This window comes from Acipenser ruthenus, chromosome 28 (assembly GCF_902713425.1).
Source record: "Acipenser ruthenus chromosome 28, fAciRut3.2 maternal haplotype, whole genome shotgun sequence".
Lineage (NCBI taxonomy): Eukaryota > Metazoa > Chordata > Actinopteri > Acipenseriformes > Acipenseridae > Acipenser > Acipenser ruthenus.
Genome location: NC_081216.1, coordinates 22,759,315 through 22,779,885, shown reverse-complemented (window position 1 = coordinate 22,779,885; position 20,571 = coordinate 22,759,315). Strand labels below are relative to the sequence as shown.

The 20,571-nt window shown below is 37.7% G+C and overlaps 1 pseudogene; it reads left to right on the top strand.

Annotated features, from left to right (window-relative positions):
• Window positions 1–477: 477 nt before the first annotated feature.
• LOC117434533 (kinesin-like protein KIF18A) lies at window positions 478–19,594 on the top strand (annotated as a pseudogene).
• The last annotated feature ends 977 nt before the right edge of the window (window positions 19,595–20,571 follow it).

Below are 20,571 nucleotides of genomic sequence, written 5' to 3'. Positions count from 1 at the left end.
ACAGATTGCTTCAACAGTAATAAAATAAAATGAAAGTTGCCTGCTGTTCCGTGGCCTTCCAAAGGCATCCAAATCTCTGACTCGGGTCCAATCGACCCAGATGTTTTTAAAATGGCTTTAACCAGAACGATTGACTTAAACTGACAGATACCACTGAACACAAACCCACCTAAGAGCACCAAGGTGTAATTACAACTTATTAACAAGCTTGGAATCTACCTGCAATTTATATCTGACTGACAACTTACACCTTATACATGTTTAATGCTCTCGTTTTTGGTCAGAAGAGCCAACGTCCCAACATTATGGTATGTTTAACATACCTTTGTCAAGGGAAAGTGTGTTTAAAAACAAACAGTGGAGGTTACAGGCTTCCTTCTTTCACTATGCTGTACAATGTTATTTAAGATCATTAAAATACACTTCAATGAGCCTGGAAAGTAACTCACTTGTCCTTGTTGCGGAGCCAAACACTTAATGACCTCCTTCAGCATCACTGGTGTGTGCAGCTCCCTGCTTCCACCGGAGACCACATTCTCAGCTGTAGCCGATTCCTCCAGCCTCGCTGCCGATGACAGTAGTGTTCCGGCTGGCAGCAAACAACAACTTTCAAGCCTGTTGACTATTTTCAGCCAGGATGAGTCTGCTGTGCAGGTGAAGAGGGGGCAATCTGCAAAGTTGCCGACAGCTACCCACCCAAGATGTGCATCTGCAAGACCTGAAATTAAAAACATTTTTTTAAATATCAGACACCGTGACTGTTTGGAAATCCAGTGTTCTCTTTAAGTGTTCTGTAATAATTCATTAATCACTTAAATTAGCAAAGAATGATGCTATAATAACACTTTCTGTTATTACACCTGTAATTATATATTTATGTATGCAGCTTTGCTTAGCTTGTGACTCTTATAACTTGTGAACGACTTACCAGGATGATTTGGAAACGTGTACACAGATTCCTAATGTTGGGGGAAACTGAATTTGCAATTGTTGTAACAAATTATGTACTAGCTACTAACAGATCCTGGGCGAACGGACATTTCCAACACAGCTTAATAGAATAAGGGAAATTCAGGCCATTAATAGCATAATGAGAAAATTTTAAAGGGGGACAGATACTAGTTTCAGTTTACCGCTCATCTGCAGCACTTGGGGAATCAGTGACTGTCCCAGGCCTTGTGGTACAGAGAAGACAGCTGGTCCTCAGCAGTTTAACCCTATTAGATTTCAGCATGGGAGTGCATCAGGAGCCCTGTTATGTCCTCTGTGGGGGGATGGCTGGGGCAGGACTAGAAGAGTGTGCGTACTACGTGCTGCACATCTCCTAAGTAAGAAAATCCAAACGTACAGCCTCTTTCTGTGGAGCAGCCTGGAGCAAACTGGCACATTTAAACTCCCTAAGTGTGTCATTCGTCTCAGAGGCTGTAAGGTAACAACAGCCTTTGAGAAGCTCCAGCTGTTTAACCACACAATGGATGGTCAGTGTACCAAGCACCAAGGTGTGTCATCCTAATAGGTCTGCTCCCTAATCCTTTATCAGTCTACAGTTACTGTAGGGGTTAGATGCTGCATGAGCTATTGAAAAAATAAGGTATTCCCTAAAGTGCATTTTCAGAGAAAACACCCCAAGCCATGTGCTTTGTACTACATATACAAAGCCACACAACAGCCACATACCTCATAACTCAGCGGTTCTTAAACTGGGGTCTGCCAGAAAGCTCTAGAAGCTTCTCATTGGTAAAAACACCTATATTTAATGCATGGAAAACCTCAGGATGTGGACATACCCTGAGCCCAGCTCCTTTTCACCAGCCCCATATATTAAACATGTGCTGCATCTGCAGTACTTTTTCTTTCTGGTTTCATCATCATTTTCCTCCTTTTTCAGCTGGGGTTCCCTTTTCAAACACCTCTGTAATAAAAGATGCCTGTGACACTGGGGTCCATGCAACGGATCACTGGTATTTAGATCTAAATAGCACCGTCATTTAAATCGTTCATTTATGAACCTTCCTTTTTTCATTCCTGTAGACTGACCACTATTATATGCCCATCCTTAAATGGGTTCCACCTCACTTTGCAAGGGGACTGGCACAACTGCTAACTGCTCTATTGACAATACTTTTACACACTTCAAAGGGGATCACACCACTACAGGAGGCGTGTTTATGTTGCTATTTCGTTTTAAATTATGTATTTTAGGTTTAAACATTTTTAATTCAATACATATTTAAGATAAAACATGAAACAGACACCAAATAATACAAATACAATCTTCAGGATGTAGTGTGTATTATCATAAATATTATCTCAGTTCCATCAGAAATGGGCTTCGAAACATTTTCTGTAACTTGTTCCCTACTGCCTAAAACAACACCTAGGGGCAAACTTATTTTCCATACAGGCAGGATAGCTGCAGCTTAATAAAGACCGGCTCTTCTGCTGTTGAAAGTGGCAGTCCCTTTGGTACTGTACCTTACAATAAGGGAAGTCTGTGCCTTGGTGGCACAGTATTTGATAGGGATTTTAGATTGGCAATCTGAATACATCTCCACTGCTGAGTTAAAATGTTAACTAGAGCTTGGGAACAGATGGCTGATATGTTAAATACAGTCCAGTGCAATATTGATGTGTCTTGTTTCCTAAGGCTCTGGAGGGATGGAGAGACGTGATGGCCACCAGCGCTGTGTGACAGGGCTGTTCACACTGCTGCATGCCTCAGACAGGGTTAGATTCATTTAAGAAAACCCACAGAGTATTAGTGACTCACGCTGCATCACCCACGAGTTGCACTGCTGAAGTTTAAAAAACAAAAGATATGTACTGGGGACCATGTTGTTGTTATGATTATCTTTTTATTATTATTATTTTAAAGAGATTTGCAGCAAAAAAAAACTCTATTGTATCTGAACTAATTGAGACCAGGGGATGTTCGGGTAATTGAATTACCATTCCTGTAACAAATGTCAAATTGCATTCCCAATCAACAAACCTCCAGAAATAATTACAACAATCCTCCCTATACCTTGAAATATATGTACTGTACCTTAGATAGCGGGCTTGGTACTGTGTTCTCTATGATAACTGGGCAGAAGTGCATTGCACAAAATAGGACAAGTTACCAGGGGGCTGTTTGGATAGTTAAATTGAATTTTGGCTAATCAAGCTTTTATATATATATAATGCTGGGTTGCATCATTTTATTTACAAGACCTAACAAAAAACAAACAAAATTAAAATAGAATTGAGTTGCTCATTGTGTGGCATACAAGCACACTTAGCATCCTTCCCTGTGCTTTCATATCCATGGCAAGGTTGAATTAGCAATCAGTTAACCGATTCAAACTGATCCTATTCCACACATGGATTTCCCCATTGCCCTTCCAATCAGGCCAGACCTCCCATTCAAGCAACACCATTTCACATATATGGTTTGTCAGATTTTTTAAAGCAACAAAGATATTGTCATTCCTTTGATCACAGCAAAACAAAACACTGGGGGGAAAATTATATTTTACAAGAGATGCCTACAGTACTTGGGGGAGTTCATTTAACACAGTACTAGATACAGCAGACAGGACAGACACAATTGATAGAGTGCATAGAAAGATGCAAACTTTCAAAAAAGCTTCCCTTAGCCCAGCATACACAAGGAAACATGTTTTGATTTTGCAAAAATATTGAGAACCTGAGTATTGTTCCTGTGATCACGTGTTATGCAGAAATTGTCTAGCTGTGTACACATTAATACAATCCATGGCATTGTATCAGCTGTTAAACTCAGTCTGGGAGTTCATAGTGCACAGGAGCGCTCTCCTGATTGGCCAAAGGCTAAAAGTTGATACACTGTTAATTGGAAACAACTTAACATCCACCTTACAAACCTGGTGGATGACACATAAGACTGAGAAAATGGTCCCACGATAATAAGACTCCTATTCCATAGCAGTTTAACCCGTTCCAGGTTTTACAACAACCTGGATAAGCCACAGTGTGTGCAGGTAACAAGCTCAGAGGTGTCTTGTTAAATTCATAGTTTAATCAGGAACAGATCAAACGACTATGCAATGGGAGTCTGGAAATGCCCATTTAAGTCATTTTTCTTTTTAATGTGGAAGATGGCAAATAACTAAAATCACTTTAAAGGGGTTTTTCAGCAACAACAACAACAAAAAGTAGGAGGTATTGGTCCATTGCAATGTATATTTTTACCGCATTGTCGTGGGCATGAATTCAACCACTAAAATGATTAATCGGTGTTTTTGATGCAACCGCCCCACTGACGTAGGAACAACCCTAACATAACAACATAACGCAGTACACTTTTGTACAGGCTGAGATTGCGCTGAAAACCTCCGTCTACCTGCACCCGTTTGTGACTGGGCATTGAATTTTGCAGAATGATACCAGACAGATAGGCGATCAATTCTGATTCGTAAATAACGGCTGTATTGTAACTAGAATGATTGAGGATCCATATTAAATTATTTCACCCATTCCCACGTCTCACAGTTAAATTAATTACAAGTTTTGCCGTCATCAACACTTTTTACCGATAATTTCAGAATATGCTTAATCAGAATATCTCGCGACACCAAAACATGTACATTTTCTTAAATCGTTTAGCTACATGTTCTGCTTCACAAAATCACTCACACTAAACTTCCTTGTTGAGAGACTGAAGTAAAAATATGCGGCACCCCTACATAACATAATGATGCGTTCACTTACAGGGCGGTGTATAGAGTATCTTTGGTATACAGCTGCACAACACGTGAGGACTCAGATCTGGTATTCGGTCCAACCCTGAGCAAGGTTGTATGTACTACAATAGCTACCTAGTATTTTCTGTTCGGTTTAAGAATTCTTGTTATCATTAGGCAGAACATTATCTGTATTATAAATCATTAAAAACTCATAGTATTAAAGTTTGGTTTAAGGGCACAGTTAAAAACAGGATGAGATAAAATAATCTTGTGATCAAACTGGTTACTGTAACTTCTATTGTATTGTATTTTCCCGTCGAAATCGCGTGCTGAAGCTCTGCAGAAATTGTATATATTTGTAGGTATTCTTTGTTCTTTTCCAGTACTAAAAAAAAAATCCAAATTTGTAAAACATTCCTAGTTTATGATATATTTTTTCAATAATAAAAAAAACACCCTAGCAATAACAGGAATTTGCATAAAATTGATAACATTCCAAAAAGAACGCAATACAATACATATATACTTTAATATAGTTTAATTTTGTGTTTGTTTGTTGCGCAATTCACTCATATGAAATGCAAAAGGATAGAACTAGATGGCTGTGCTTTAAATGTAAACGTGTGTACACATTTCTGGACTATTTCTTGCTTCGTGTTATGATAATCCCGCACTGAAGTCTGATAGGTCTCACAATAGCACTTTTGTTCTGCTCCCGAGAAAATTCAAGTCAACGTTTCGGTGGGCAGCTTCGTTAGCAGCACAAAGGAATATCCGCTGGAAACTGTCTTCAGGACATCAGATGATTCTTAAAGGTTTTAGGGCGGAGGTTCGGTTAGGGTAAGGGTGGTTTGATGTCGAGGCGAGGTGACCAGCTCTGGAACTGAAAGGTGGGAGCAGGGCCGTCATGGGATAGACAAGCAGCTGCAAGACAAAATATGCACATTGCACTGGTTTTGTTTTGTATTGCATTGTTTTTTTTAAGTATATATACTTTTGTAATCCAGTAAAGGTTCATATTTTCTGACCTCATTATGAATAACATTTCTAAATAGTGAAACTTGCTGTACTCCCTCATCCTTCCCCTTACACTGCCATGCCTCTCTTTGCTAGGGGAGAACAAAAACATACATCTGGGGATAGAATAATAAAGCCAAAAGGATTTATGTTGTAAAAAATAAATAAATAAATAAATAAATAAAACAGAGCGCAATGTCTGCCTCTGTGAGCGATGTGTGTAGCCATGTGAAGGTTATGGTTTGTGTCCAGCCTGAGAACCAGAAGGAGGCTGAGGAAACTTCAGGACTGTGATTCACGAGGTCGACAACCACATGCTTGTCTTTGACCCAAAAGAGCAGTAGGTTAGCTTTCTCCGTGGTCAGAAAATAAAAAGCAGGGACATTAACAAGGGGGCAAACAAGGACCTCAAATTCGTCTTTGATAATGTCTTTGGAGGAAATTCGACCTAGCAGGAGGTTTTTGAAAACACAACCAAGGGATTGCGTGACAGAGTTTTAAATGGTTACAATTGCACAGGCCATTTTATTAGTTACTTGACCTAACGAGAAGATCACAGTGCTTTATATTATAGTTGGGAACTCCTTGTATATCTGGTGACTGCTGCACCTGGGATCATTTGTCCTGCAGGGAGTTCTGGGAAATGTAGTTTTTCCTTAAACAACAAGCCATGCTTTTAATATTGGTGTAGTGTTACCTTGCATTTGAATTTGACTGTTTCAAAAAAACAAATAAAATACAAAGCCTGAGTTTGTATTCAACTACGTCTGCTTGAATTGTGTGTCACTGTAATTCTAGTCAGAATTTAAGGATTTTTTACTTCTTTCCTTTTAGTATGTGTCTGCTCTCTTATGACATCCGTAGCCAACCTCCAAAATAACGTGGTTTATACTTTTTCCCCCCCTTCTTCTTAAGGTGTACAACGAACAAATTTGTGCCCTCCTTGTGAACTCTGAACCTCTGGCTGTTTGACAAGATGGCACTCAGGGTGTAGTTGTGCAAGGTTCTAACGCTAAATCGAGCACGTTCGTGTAGCAGTGGATGTCTAATTAATCATAGTGCAAAGGAAAGGAGTGGTTCATTTTAAAATAAATAAATCAATAAAAACTTCACCAAATATAAATGTGCGTATAGTTAAATCGGAATTTGGAGTCTTTGAAAACAATGAAGTACATTGAAGCCGCCGGTTCTTTTTATAAAGTGCCTGTTTTTAAGTGAATTAAAAAAAAAAAAAAATCTATAAAAAAACTCAGTATTGATTGAAGGCCTCTATAGATAACTCAAGTTCTTTTGTGCCAACACTTTGTAGCCTAAATCCGCAGAGCATATGCTTGAAGCGTTGGATTACGGGAACAGAAATAGAACACAGCATCCAACTGATGTGAAGGCCCACTCTTCGAGATCCCACGCAGTGTTTCAGGTAAACAGGTTGCCTAGATTCAATTTAGAGAGTAGTGTGTGTGGGGGGTTAGAGGTTACTTTTCCTTTTCTGAGCTGCAGCTGTGGGGTGCCCAGTTGTTGCTCCAGAAACGAACACAGAAAATAATTCTTGCAAAGAAGTAAAGCATGTTTGTGCGTGGTTTGGGTATATTTCAACGGTTACAAATAAGTAAGGCGCTGTTTGTTTTTTTTAAACATCATCGTGTATTCTTTTAGTTTGAGAACGGCTGCAAAAACGCAATAAGCAGTTCTTTGGAGTTACTCAAATATAAAAATAGCTTCTGCCTGTTTTTTTTCTGTCTATAAACTGAATCCAACCCCTGAGGTACAGGTGTTTTAGTTTGTTGCATCACAGATACCATGACAACTATTAATGTTGCTTTGTAGAATTCTGATTTTTCATGACGTTCTTTCAGTTTTATAACTGCTGAACCCCAGATTTTTTTTGTTTATTTCAAAAGAAAGTGTACATAATTAATACATAAACACATTGCCAGGAGATTTACAGTCTTTATTTCATTTTAAAAGAATAATACAACATTGTACAGAATCTTTAGCATATTTAAGCATTTCATTAAACATATTTGACGATCGTCATGGTTTTAATAGTTTCACAAATCAATGTATTGTGCTCTGTTCAAATCTAGTAAAAAAAGTATATTTTAATAGTAAACTTTTTTTTTTTTAAAACCTCCCAACAAATACATTACACAACATGATTTTCTCTAATCCGCGAATACCTTAGCGACTATGGTATTGCGTGTGTGTGTGTGCGCGTGCGTGTGTGTGTTTATAACTTTACTAGATTGCAGCATTTAAATGTCAGGTTCATGTATTAAGAAAGCAGTATAACTTAATTACTGATTCACAAAAAACGTAAATAATACCTTAAATTTAAAAGATTAGCCTGCCTTGCCAATGGCACACACACTGCCTGCTGCCAGTTCTGTTCAACGCTTGTCTTCTTTATATTCCTTAAGGATATTATCTTCAAGTATTTCTCATCCTTGTTAGACAGCTTTTTGGGGTCTTCCAGTCCTGGGTTTGTCAATTACAGATTATGTTTCTCCGTACTTGTTGATTATGCTTCGGATACCACACCTTGAAAATCAAGTGATGCAAGCTATTTCACTCAATGTTTTTCCTTCTTTATGCAAGTCATGGTTGTTAGAATAGTAGAAAACACTAGTGGAGGCTTTGAGTAAATTGCTGATGATCATAATGCATCAGAGTAGAAAAATGCAACATGCTTAAGACTTTTGCACAGCAGTGTGTGTGTGTGTGTGTGTATGTGTATGTGTGTTTTTAAACACGCATTGTTTTCCAGTGCACATCAAACCTTACTTAGACAGCCTGTGTGACAAAATAGTGTGCAGTGACATGATTATTATATGTTCATCAATAGACTGCAGTACAAATTGAAAGAGAAAAAGAGACCTGGTTCAAATAAAAACCTCAACCTTTGGGGGATACTTGAGCAGGATTGAAAACCATTGATATAAAGTGTACTGAATAAATTAACTGATATTGCAAAACTAATGTGCTTTTCCTATTCCTTTTAGATTTATGTAAGGCAACAGGAAAGAACATTAATCAAGCATTAATCTAGCATTAATCAAAACGTCAAAACTGCTAAAATGTGCCTTATAGACCTTGCTGGGTCAGAGCGGGCCAGTGCCACCAACAGCAAAGGAGTGCGGTTTCGTGAGGGAGCAAACATCAACCGGTCTCTGCTGGCCCTGGGCAATATAATCAATGCACTAGCAGAACCTAAGATAAGTTTCTATACAATATAGTGACTGAACGTCATTCTCGGCAGTGCATTTAAGTTGATTGATTTCGGTCAAAACTGAAAGTTTTATTATGCTTGTTGGAATTGATCTGTGAGTGTTAATGTTGTAGCTGCTGTTGTTGTTTTAGGACCTCAAAAAAGCATATGCAGTCTGAACTAATTGCAGAGAAAAATGAAAAACGTGATTTGTGTCCCTTGAAGTTAGTAAATAATTCTGGTTTAAAACAAAATAAAGGGGTTTATTTTTCCTTCTTTGCATGTCTGGTCTTGAAATGATGGTACAGGGAATGAGTAGGGAGATACGGCAAAGTGAAAGACAGAAGTAGCATGATGTAATCGTACTGTGGAGGGGCACCTGGAAAAAATGACAGTAGTCACAAGGAACTACACTTGCATCCTGTACCATGTGGATACAAATCCTTTACTATATAAACCAAAGTTAGTGTGTGTGTATAAAGAAGAAAAAATGTACATCACTGATCAACCTTTCCATCTACCTTATCCAGACATATTGAAAAGCCATTGAACACCGTAAGTCTCAATTGCAATCGACTCTCCCAGTGCAAGGCTTGTAAGTATTTTACGCTAATGGAAGTCCTTATCTGGGCCCACCTGTCTAGCGCCTGTAGTGACCTCTCCTTCCCAGTCCTACCTTAGGGCTCTAATGTAAAGCAATTTGATACAAAGGCTACATTTTACCAGTCCCATGGGTGTTTTTCTTTATAGACTGGCATCCCTGTAATTGTTTCCAACACTAGTTAAAATCCTTGTTTTGACACTGTTGTTCTAAGGCTGTGTTTTGGGTTTTAGACAGTGTGCTCAGCTGTGTGAAGTGTTCAATGAAATCAAATAAGTCCGGGTGGCTTTTGGTCTCCCAAGTAATAAAACAGGTGTCAGAAACCATTGTGCTCTAATAATCAAAACCATATTGCATGTATTCTCTAAGGGCTATTAACAGCTTCAATTCATGGGGTTCAGCAGTTGCAAAGCAAAAACAGCCAACTGGTAAAATGTGTTAATGTTGGCTTAAATTGCATGTAAAATTCAAGACTTTTTATTGAGTTAGAGGTTAAAATTGTTTGTGCGGGGAGGGGAAGAGACAATTTGTGGTGGTAATGTAGTAGTTCTGAAAAAAATAATAATTAGCACATTGATATGTTATTATTATAATAGCCAAATAAAAAAAAAAATCATGACTAATGTGCCTTGGGTTAAATTTGATTCTTTCCCTTGCCCTTGAGCCATTTAAAATCAAAATGGTAAAACAAAACAAAACCAAAATACTAGAAAAATTATATATATATATATATATATATATATATATATATATATATATATATATATATATATATATACTTGTGTCATGAACAGAAATGTTTTTAAATGTGGTTATTTATTTATTTATGTATTTATTTATTTATTGGCTTGGTAGTTCAGTCTGATACAGTATTTTATTTGGGCATTTTATATATTATCTGCATTCATTTAGCTTCTTGCTTAGTATTTTCAGCTTCCCCTATTCTTTAGAGAGACCCTATCCAATACATGCCATCGTTGTACAGTAACGTGATCCCAGCTACATTATTAAATGCTTGGCAATTAGGTTCATTATACTGTAGCCAAGGCAACTAAAATATCTCAATCACTTTTAGGGCTGCTGATTTTCCATTCTTGGAAATAGCAAATTTCATTTTCCACCACTTTATTATTATTATTATTATTATTATTATTATTATTATTATTATTATTATTATTGTTTTTAATATTAAGGCCAATATTTTTAATAAGACTCTTGTGGCTGTAATAGTAACTAAAGACACTGTTTATAGACATCACTTTGCTCATTGCTGGCATTAAAATAAGCAGAAAAACCTAAGAATTATATTACAACAGTTCAGAAAACAAATGTCCAGCACTGTGGTTAGAATAATATTTAGTGTTTTGAAAAGATCTGTTTTATCTTATTGCACATTACAATAACAATAAAACAATTAAACGGTTTAGTAACAGGTCAGCAATGTCATGCGAGTAATCCTATTTACAGTACTTAACAAATTAAGTTTAGCGTTTTACTGGCATTACAATAAACAGGATAAAATATGAATAAAATATTAAAAAAACAAAACAAAAACAACTGTGTTCACTGACTTGTTGCTCCTAAACAGGTTCACTGCTGTGTATTACTAATTGTAATTGATATAGTGCCCTTTAAAGTAAATGCATAATTCATCCTCCCAATTGTCCATCCATTATCTGTAACTGCTTGATTCTATGGGGTTGCAGTGAGCTGGAGCCTAACCTGACATACATAGGGTGCAAGGCAGGACTACACCCTGGATGGGATGCCAGTCCATTGCAGGGTAACTAAGGGGCAATTTGGAGAGGCCAATCCACCTAGCCAACATATCTTTGGACTGTGGGAGGAAACTGGAGTACCCAGAGGAAACCCATGTGAGCATGGGGAGAATATGCAAGCGCCACACAGACAGACCCCTGAGGCTGGAAATAAACCCAGGACCCTGGCGCTGTGAGGCAGCAGTGCTAACCACCGCACCACTGTGCCGCCCTGCTCCCAATTCTTTCTTTGCTAATTCTGCCTTGTTGTTTTCAAGATTTAACAAGAGGTGTCCAGACAATGGATGCGTTCACTGAGCTCATTCTGCTCAGAATCTGACCAATTTAGCCAATGTTGGCTAAACTAGTCAGATTCTGCACAGAATCTGTGCAAAATGATCTCCGTGAACGCACCCAATGTCTTTATGAAACAAACGGTGTGTAGTGTAGTAACTACATCCACACAGTAAAGCAATCAATTTCCGTTAAGGAATGTATAGCTAGAAAAATAGCTTTGAGCTTGCTTCTTCATTGTCATATAATATAATATAATTAGGAAATGACCACGGTTTAACATTGCTAATTATAGCTTTATTAAAGGCAGGCGTGGAATGAAATCAACTAAACAATAATGAAATACGCAATTAGGCTTACTTACTTCGGGAAAGCCCAGCCTTGAGCGCTATACCTTAGATCTAAGATTTTCAGCATAGAAGAATGCAGTGCTTAGCCTGTTATTATTTTTGATAGCATTTTTTAAAAATAATTCTCACCAATTTACTCAAATATTACACTTTCGTTTCTTTGACGTCCACCAGCGCCTGCACCTGTTTAACAAAGCAAAAAAGTTATCGTCAAAAGTTTACATAGCCCAATGTATGGATATTTGGGGTATGTGCACTTTTGACAACAACTTAATAATAAAACATAGATATTTACAAATACTCCCCAGTGAAAACAGTTAATAAATTGAAATATTCAGGACGCTTGCATCTCAAGTCCTTCTTCTCTTTTTGTGACGCTGCAATGGCACTGCAGCTTCTTCCTGTTTAGATTCTGTGATGGAGGAGCCAAGCGGCACTCACGTCATACGTGAGCCGTCCTAAAGTCGGGTGAGTTTACACTGCCTTTCTGACGGACCTAAGCCGGCGGCGAGCCACATCTTTAGTTGGCCATTTTTTGGATGGCTGAAAGTCGGCCATTTGCATTTACACTGCAGAAAAAAGACCTGAGACGACCCTAAACCATCCTAAAAATGGCCAGTGTAACGAAACGGCTGTCATCTGCAAGCAACCCTGTGAAATGCTCCATTGTGTTTTGGAGACTGCATAGAAAAAAATATATGCTTTTGTTGTGATGAGAAAGGGACATCTGTATTTGCTTTAAACCCTTAACCGTTTTGTTAATTGTGTTTATAATAAGCAGTGGCTTAAAATTAGCCACGAATGTTTGCATATAAATATTTTATATATTTTTGTAGTATTCTTTTTTTTTGTCAAACATTGCATGACAAACCTTTACATCTTTTTTACTTTTTGTAGTGTTGTTCAACTTTGGTTTGTAATGGATACTATACAGTAAAGCTAATATATATAGATCTCAAAGAGTAAGAAACCACACTGCAACCACAATGCTCTCCAGAGTAAGAACTGTCAACATTGGATACAGCTGTGGGCAGTGTTGGAAGTTGGAAGTTTGACAGGAATTGTAACTGCTGGGATGATAACCTGCCTGCATCAGACATAACTAAAAAGTACACACAAATCTATATGATAATAATCAATCTAGGCACTATATGCTCTGGTCCCTTCTCACAGTAGCCAACAGTTTTAGATTTTTCCCCTTAATAATCTTGCACCATGAAAGACAGATCTTGAAATATAATTTATTCTTCTGTAAGTGGGCCGGGTGGGGGGCAGATTTAAGGGTCATTATTATTATTTATTTCTTAGCAGACACCGTTATCCAGGGCGACTTACAATTGTTACAAAATATCACATTATTTTTACATACAATTACATTATTTTTTATACATCATTTTTACATACAATTACCCATTTATACAGTTGGGTTTTTTACTGGAGCAATCTAGGTAAAGTACCTTGCTCAAGGGTACAGCAGCAGTGTCCCCCACCTGGGATTGAACCCACGACCCTCCGGTCAAGAGTCCAGAGCCCTAACCACTACTCCACACTGCTGGTCATCCAACATTCTTGAAATATAACTGTTTATTTTGTCTTCCACAGAACAAGAAGGCACACTCCTTACAGGAACAGTAAACTGACTCGGCTGCTGAAGGATTCGTTGGGAGGAAACTGCCGCACAGTAATGATTGCCTGTCAGCCCCTCCACGATGACACCTACAATACATTGAAATAGGCAAATCGAGCCAAGGATATCAAGCCTTCAGTAAGTTCAGTATCTGCTTTATTTTGACTTAAGAAAAGATACAGTTAATGCCTGTTACGCCTGAAGAGTTGAACACAAAAACTCTCTTGAAATATTGAACTTTTATATATTACAGTATTTTTTTTTTCTTTCCCCCCATGGCAGTTGAAGAGCAATGTTGTCAGCCTGGACAGTCACATCAGCCAGAACGCTGTAATTTGTGAACAGCAAAAGAGAGAGGTAAGCAATTGAAATGAAGATGAGCCCATATGTACTCTCACAAGCAGTTTTGATGTATGTAAAAATTACTAAAATTGAATGTGATGGTTATGAACATTGAAAGGCACAGTTAAACTGACTTTCTGTTGAGAGTTTGGAAAAAATAAAACACCTTGATCATGACCTGGAAAAAGCTTTTTATGGTATGAAATTGCAGAAAAGAGTTTGACAAATCTAAGAACTGTGTGTGTGTGTGTATATATATATAAACATTTTTTTTTTTTTTTTTTTTTAATGCTAAAAAGGAACAAATGTATTTTTATTTCCCATCCCAAAAAAGTAGTAGTTCCGGAAAGCCGTCGCCTAAGCCGTTTGGCAATTTCCACTCAGAAGCAGACTGACTTAGAAAAGTAAGGCTTTGTTATATTCCTTTAAAATTTTAGTTTTGGAAGTGGGTAAAATAAGTCTATTTCTTTCCTGTCCTGCTTTCTGCATCATAGGCAAGGTATAGGAAACCCTTTCTTATTTGCGAACAATAGTTTTAACTGAAATAATATGATCATTTCTGTTTGTTTTATTATTTAATAAGGAAATGTCTGAATTTGAATATTTAAAAAACAAAATGCTTCAGAACAGCTCTAGGATACGGACTACTCAATGCAAATGAATAACCAACAGGCTTGTCATATGTGGCTTCATTTCTTTTAATTAAAAAGAATAAATAATAAAAAAATGAGAAGTCATTACTGTGGGTCAGACTGCAAGTGTTGTGTGCTAGCAGTTGTAAATTTGAAGTATTACACCTACGCAGTGCATCCGCTGGCATCAGCATTCACAACCTACAATATAGGAGTTTGGAGAGCTGCAGATTTCTCATTAAAAATTCAGAAGTTTGGCAGCACTATCTACATACTTGGGATTACATTGAGAAGTACAGTCACATAGCTCTCTGTCTCTCTCTCTCTCTCTCTCTCTCTCTCTCTCTCTCTCTCTCTCTCACTCTCTCAAGTGGACTATTGACGTAAATCTGCCTTGTTTATTACTGTCAGAGCACTTGGTTTTTCTTTGTAAAGGAAAGAATTCAAAATATTGTCTGTCCTTTTTTTCTGACAGTGTTTTTTGTCTTGGCTCATTTATGGACTTACGTTATCTATTTTCTAGTCTTTTTCATACTGCAGATCACAATGGCAAGAAAAAAAACCCAAGGTTAAGACATGCAGTTTAATTATAAGTGTGTGAAATACAGTACTTCATTTTAATGGCAAGAGGGGATGTCCTCGTTTTAATACAGACATCTTCACCCTAATTTCCTTCAGCCTCAACTGGCATTGGGATCTTCAACGCCCAGTCTTGACTGTTTTTCTACTGAAATTGGCTTCATACCACTCAGTTATGAAGTTCAAACGATTGTGTGTTGATGAATCTTGATACATTACCAAAAACCATTACTGAGCTACTTGGCCAAATAAGTGTTACATGATTAATAAGTTTGATTTATAGCTGAATACATGCCCCCTCCTTATTTTAGGTTTACTGTTCCCCCTTTTAATTACTATCGCATTACTCATTATGCAATGTAGACCATCAGAACCAACACTTGTATAGTGACCTGTATGAGTGAGTATCGTTATATCGCTGCTACCAGTGGTTCAGGAATAGATCCTGGATTTTCAGGCATATCGTGTAGCATCGACAAGGGTGTGGTTGCCGGTGCTAGTTTACTGTGTCCACTAATGAGAAAGATTAATTACATGTTTAAACAGTGTCGTATGCAGCGTTTTAATTAATAGGGGTTCCTAACGTCAGTGGTGGTCCTCTACTTAAGACAAAAAATACACTGCACTATTTGAAAATTGCTTTACTTTTGATTCTTTGTTTTTTGGAATTAAAACATTTTATGGTAATCTAGATAACCATACAGGTTTACCATTTAAGGCCACGGCTAATTTGGTTGTCTTGTTTTCTCTGTGCAGGATGGAAGAATCCCTTAAAAGTGTCTTAACAACCCAAATCATGATCCTAAAGGAATTTCTGGACTTGGAAAAGTAACTGAAAGTGAACGAGCTAAAAGCAGCCCACAGAGAACATTGCCACCAGCAAGTACAGCTGCTCTGCTCAAATGATAAAGCTGAAAAGGTGAGGATTCTGTAGGCACATGGTTAGTTAAGTAAGATCACCACCCATGTCCACTGGATGGAATTTTTACGAAGTTTTACGATGTATGTCTGTGAGTAGTGCTAGGTCTCTACCCACTTCCTGAAGATACAAACTACTGTAAGCTGCTGCTCTTTTTAAAAGTTTTATAAAGATGCAAATGTTTTTCAAGATTGTTTTGTATGCTTGCTGTAAATCCTGTTTACATTTTCATACTTTCCCCTGAGCACATGCGTTAAGATGCAAATTGTCCTGTAAAAATAAAGTACTGTATTTATTTTCATATGCTCTTCTTTAAAAAGCCACCAACCCATAGTCAATACATAAATAAAAATTAAGTTATTTGTGATTTGGTAAATTCAGATAACTTGCATAGTTTAAAATGCAGCAGAGTACTAAAATTGTTAAAATTGATGACTGCAGTTTCAATTGGAAATCTCTCTGAGCAAACGTGATTCCCAAACCAAGGTGAGATTTGAATAATTTGATCTCCGGCTGCAATGCAGATTGGCTTGAAATAAGGTCTTGTGATGGGTAATTTCCCTCATTGGTTCTCCCCTTTGGACTTTTTACCTTTTGATCCTTGGGGTTGTTTAAAGCAGTGCCTTAAAATTCAACACCACTTTGGTTCAGGTTTTGCATTTGTGATGCTTATTCAAATTCTTTTTTTAATACTGTTTTTCTGAAAGTCCACCGTTTCAAGAACTTCATCCATCCAATTGAAATCCAAGTTCCCTTAGCTGCATTTAGTACATGTTAGTCAGTGTAGTGGGAGCTATGAACTACAAACTTTAATGGCAGTATTTTGCTTTTTCTATCGCTATGGTGTAGTTTTAATTGGATACTGTAACTTTTGTCAAATTTGTACTTAAGTGATACGTAGAAAGCTGATATTGTCTGATAGAAATTTACGCAGCATGTAAAATATTTCCCACTACTCCTGTAAATAAAGGACAGCTGTTTTAAAAATCTGCGACTTTAGAGCCGTACGAAAAGCTTTTTGAACTCCTCTTTTCTTCTTTCTTCCCTTAAACTGCTACAACAGAGAGACTCCCTGTAGAATTAACAGCTTTGTACAGCTGCAGAATAGTGGAGAACTGTCCGTCTTTTGAAGGCTGTGTTGTAGAGCAATTGAGCTGTAATTGCTGGATGTCTGGTCAAGTTTAAAGTCCTTGGAAAAGGGAGGAAAATAAGTTAAATACTACTTGCAGTGGGTTTTTTGTTTTTATTTGTATGCTTGATTGAACTATGTTCATGCTCCTTTGACATCACAAAACTGCTGTCTGTCTTCATCGCCCTTCCTCTCCATCCTGCTGTTTTTAAATAAATTCCTAAGGCTAGCATTTGTTTACCACGAGCGATACAGATCGATATGTCCATTGTTATGTGAGTAATTGCAGAAAGTTTGTAAGGAATATAATGGCATTGGTGATTTCTCCCAGTCTGTTAGTTAATGTTATGTTGATGATGGATAGAAAGCATTCCAAAACTTAGAAAAATAATGTGCATGTCCCCTTTTCTCTATTTTCCATGTTTGCACTTAAAATTGGAACTGCCTCCTTTTATTTTTATTTTCTCTCCAAGCTGCAAGCCTGAAAGGTAAATTATATGATGCTCTTGTTTTAAAGCTCAAGGAAGTGCAGCAGCGCTTTGAGGAAAACGACAACTGGCTGCACCGTGTTGCAAATGAAATGCGATTGCTGGGTCAATATGCTCAGATTCCTATACTGGGAATATCAGCAAGTGTCAATTTTGTGTGTGTTTTTAATGTTATTTTTATGGAGATTTGAGCGCTAAGCTCTTGGGTAGTAATATATAGTTTACATAAAATACACAGTATATAAAAAAGAAACTACTCCTTTACAGTTGCTGCTTAGGTACTTGATACAGAATTTCACCTGCTAAAAGAACTATAATCGAGATGACTGCTGCATCTTTATATTTTAAAGGATTGGTATTTTTTTGTTAGTTCTTGTGTGTGTTTTTTTTTATTTTTTATTTTTTTGTTATAAACCAATACGTTTGCGATGGGCTCCCCACTAATTAATACTGCAGCAGGCAGGAGTGTTTTAGTGTTCTGCAGAGATCGTAATGAGACAGAGATCGATGATGGTCACTGATCACTGCAGGACAGGGCTGTCTCACAGTGTGAGATACCTGAAACAAGTTTTTATTCATTTTAAGGAACAGATCAGAGACTGGTGACGCACACTGGGGTGAGATTTCTTGGTAGTCTGGTCTATCCTGCGTCATTGCCATAGCATGGAGTAGAAATGTATTTATTTTATTTATTTATTTATAACTTTTGGCTATAGAGAAATATTTTGAGTATAAATGTCAAGTTAAATATAAAACTCAGTAGCATGGGAGAGCTTGCGTGTGTGTGTGTGTGTGTGTGTGTATATATATATATATATATATATATATACATTCTTTATTCAAAAAGAACTTGACCCCACAAAGGCTGTTGCATGTTATTTTTATTTTTGAATGCATGTTAAAGGTTGTTTTTTTTGCCTGTAAGAGAGCTGCACTTCAGACACATTTATTTCATATAGACCTCTGGGTGTGACCCCTGTCATTACGTGGAACAACTTAAATACTGCTGGCTTGACCTCTGCATCCAGATCAGCCCCTTTAGCACCCAGTCACACTCCATCCTGGTTGACTGCTTAGGTTTGTTGCTTTACAGTGCAATGAAGCGTGTTTTAAAAGCTGAATAAGACACATTATGCTGTAGTACTGTACAGTGTGCTTCCTGAAATCTTTCTTCCAGTCTACAGTTCTAACCACTAGGCTGCGCTGTCTTCCAATTCAGCAGCATAACTGGCTGTTCATGTGCGAGATCTCTCATTCCCTTCCCTCTTGGGCTACTCCCAAGAGGCAGTTGCCCACTCTCTTATGAACTTACCTACAGTAAGACAGCACAATACAGTATCTGAAACTTGTCACATTCTTATAGTGACCCATCCATATCTAAATACTGTGGGAAGTTGACACATAAACTTACATGAAACAGCGCTTGGATGCTGCAGTTACCGCAGTTGCATCAAGACATGGTATACTGCTTTGAAAATGTTTGCATGTTTTTTTTTGTATTTTTTTTTTATAGACCATACATCCTTGTTTTGTGTTTTCTTGTTCAGATGCTTCAAAAAGATTTGGATTGCCACCATTCCAGCTGGAGGTTCTAGATTTGAAACAACGTGTTGAACACATACCCTACCTTACTGGCCTTCAGGACCAGGAGAACAAACAAACTGAAAAGTAAGCAGAACTTTTCAGTTTATGGCCCTTCTGTAGACAGTACGAGACCCTGAAGGAGGCTGGACTGGCGAGCTTCATGGTTGAGTCCGAATTCAGGGAACTGGAACACCTGGTGTTGCAGGAGAAGGGGGTTGTGTGGGCCGATCAGCCAGTACCGGAGGAGACACAACACAACCCAAACAGCCAGCAGGAGCTGTCCTCCATCATCTCCTTCTCACACCTCGTCTGCCATCAGAACACTCCTTGTAGTAAGCGCTTTTTGACTGTATTTCCTTAATGAGGCTTCACCTTGATGGAATTAGACAGTGTTACAATGCATTCCCTTCCTTTCTTTCTTTCTTTCTTTCTTTCTTTCTTTCTTTCTTTCTTTCTTTCTCTCTGTCTTTGTAGAAATGTATTTTTAAATCATGCTTTTCCTACAGGGGCAGAAAGGCACAAGAGAAAAAAGTTTACAGAAAGGTCGTTTGGTGGAGATAACGGAGAGTCCTTTAGCCCGAGAGAAATGTAGTCGAGGTAAGGTGACCTCTGTTTTGTATGAGTTTAGATTGTTGTATATTTTTTCTGTTGTCCTACACCACCTATAAATGTAAAGCGCACATTTGCAATGCTTTCTTACTGGTTAGGATATCTAATCATTGGGTATTTTGGTAGGCTGCAGAATAGATTATTTATAAAGCAACTTTAAGGTCAACCAGAGATCAAATAGAAAATAAAAATAAATTGATGCTTTTTAGCACTTGGGCTGACAGTTTTCAGAGGTCATTAAGGAACAGGTTACTTGACCCCGCTTCTTGTACCACTACATTCCCTCAGCTAACTGGGGGTCACTGGATATGTGGAAATGTTGTGCAATAGCAGGGGGTTGTCTTCATCTTGTTTTGTTTTTTTTTAAGCTAAAGAATCTGTCTAATGGTTCTTAATACACCCATGCACTTATAATGCAGCATGCTAAGTGACATTGTATACAGAGCTAGCTATGTGTTTTGCATGAAATGTATTGCATGTGCATCAAATACATTTTCATCTTTAAATAAAAGCAAATGAATGCGCTATCAATTTTCTTGCATGCAAGTGTTGGTGCATCTAAAGTCGAATGTACTTCTGTTTAATTTGTCTTTTTAAATTACTGTACGTTGAAAGAGTTTCTCTGCATGGGTATGAATACCTCTGTATCTGTTGTGCCTTTGTGGACTGGCACCTCAAATATTGGTTGTAGTTGATGTTTAACTGGAGGCATGAGCGAAGGGAATCAAG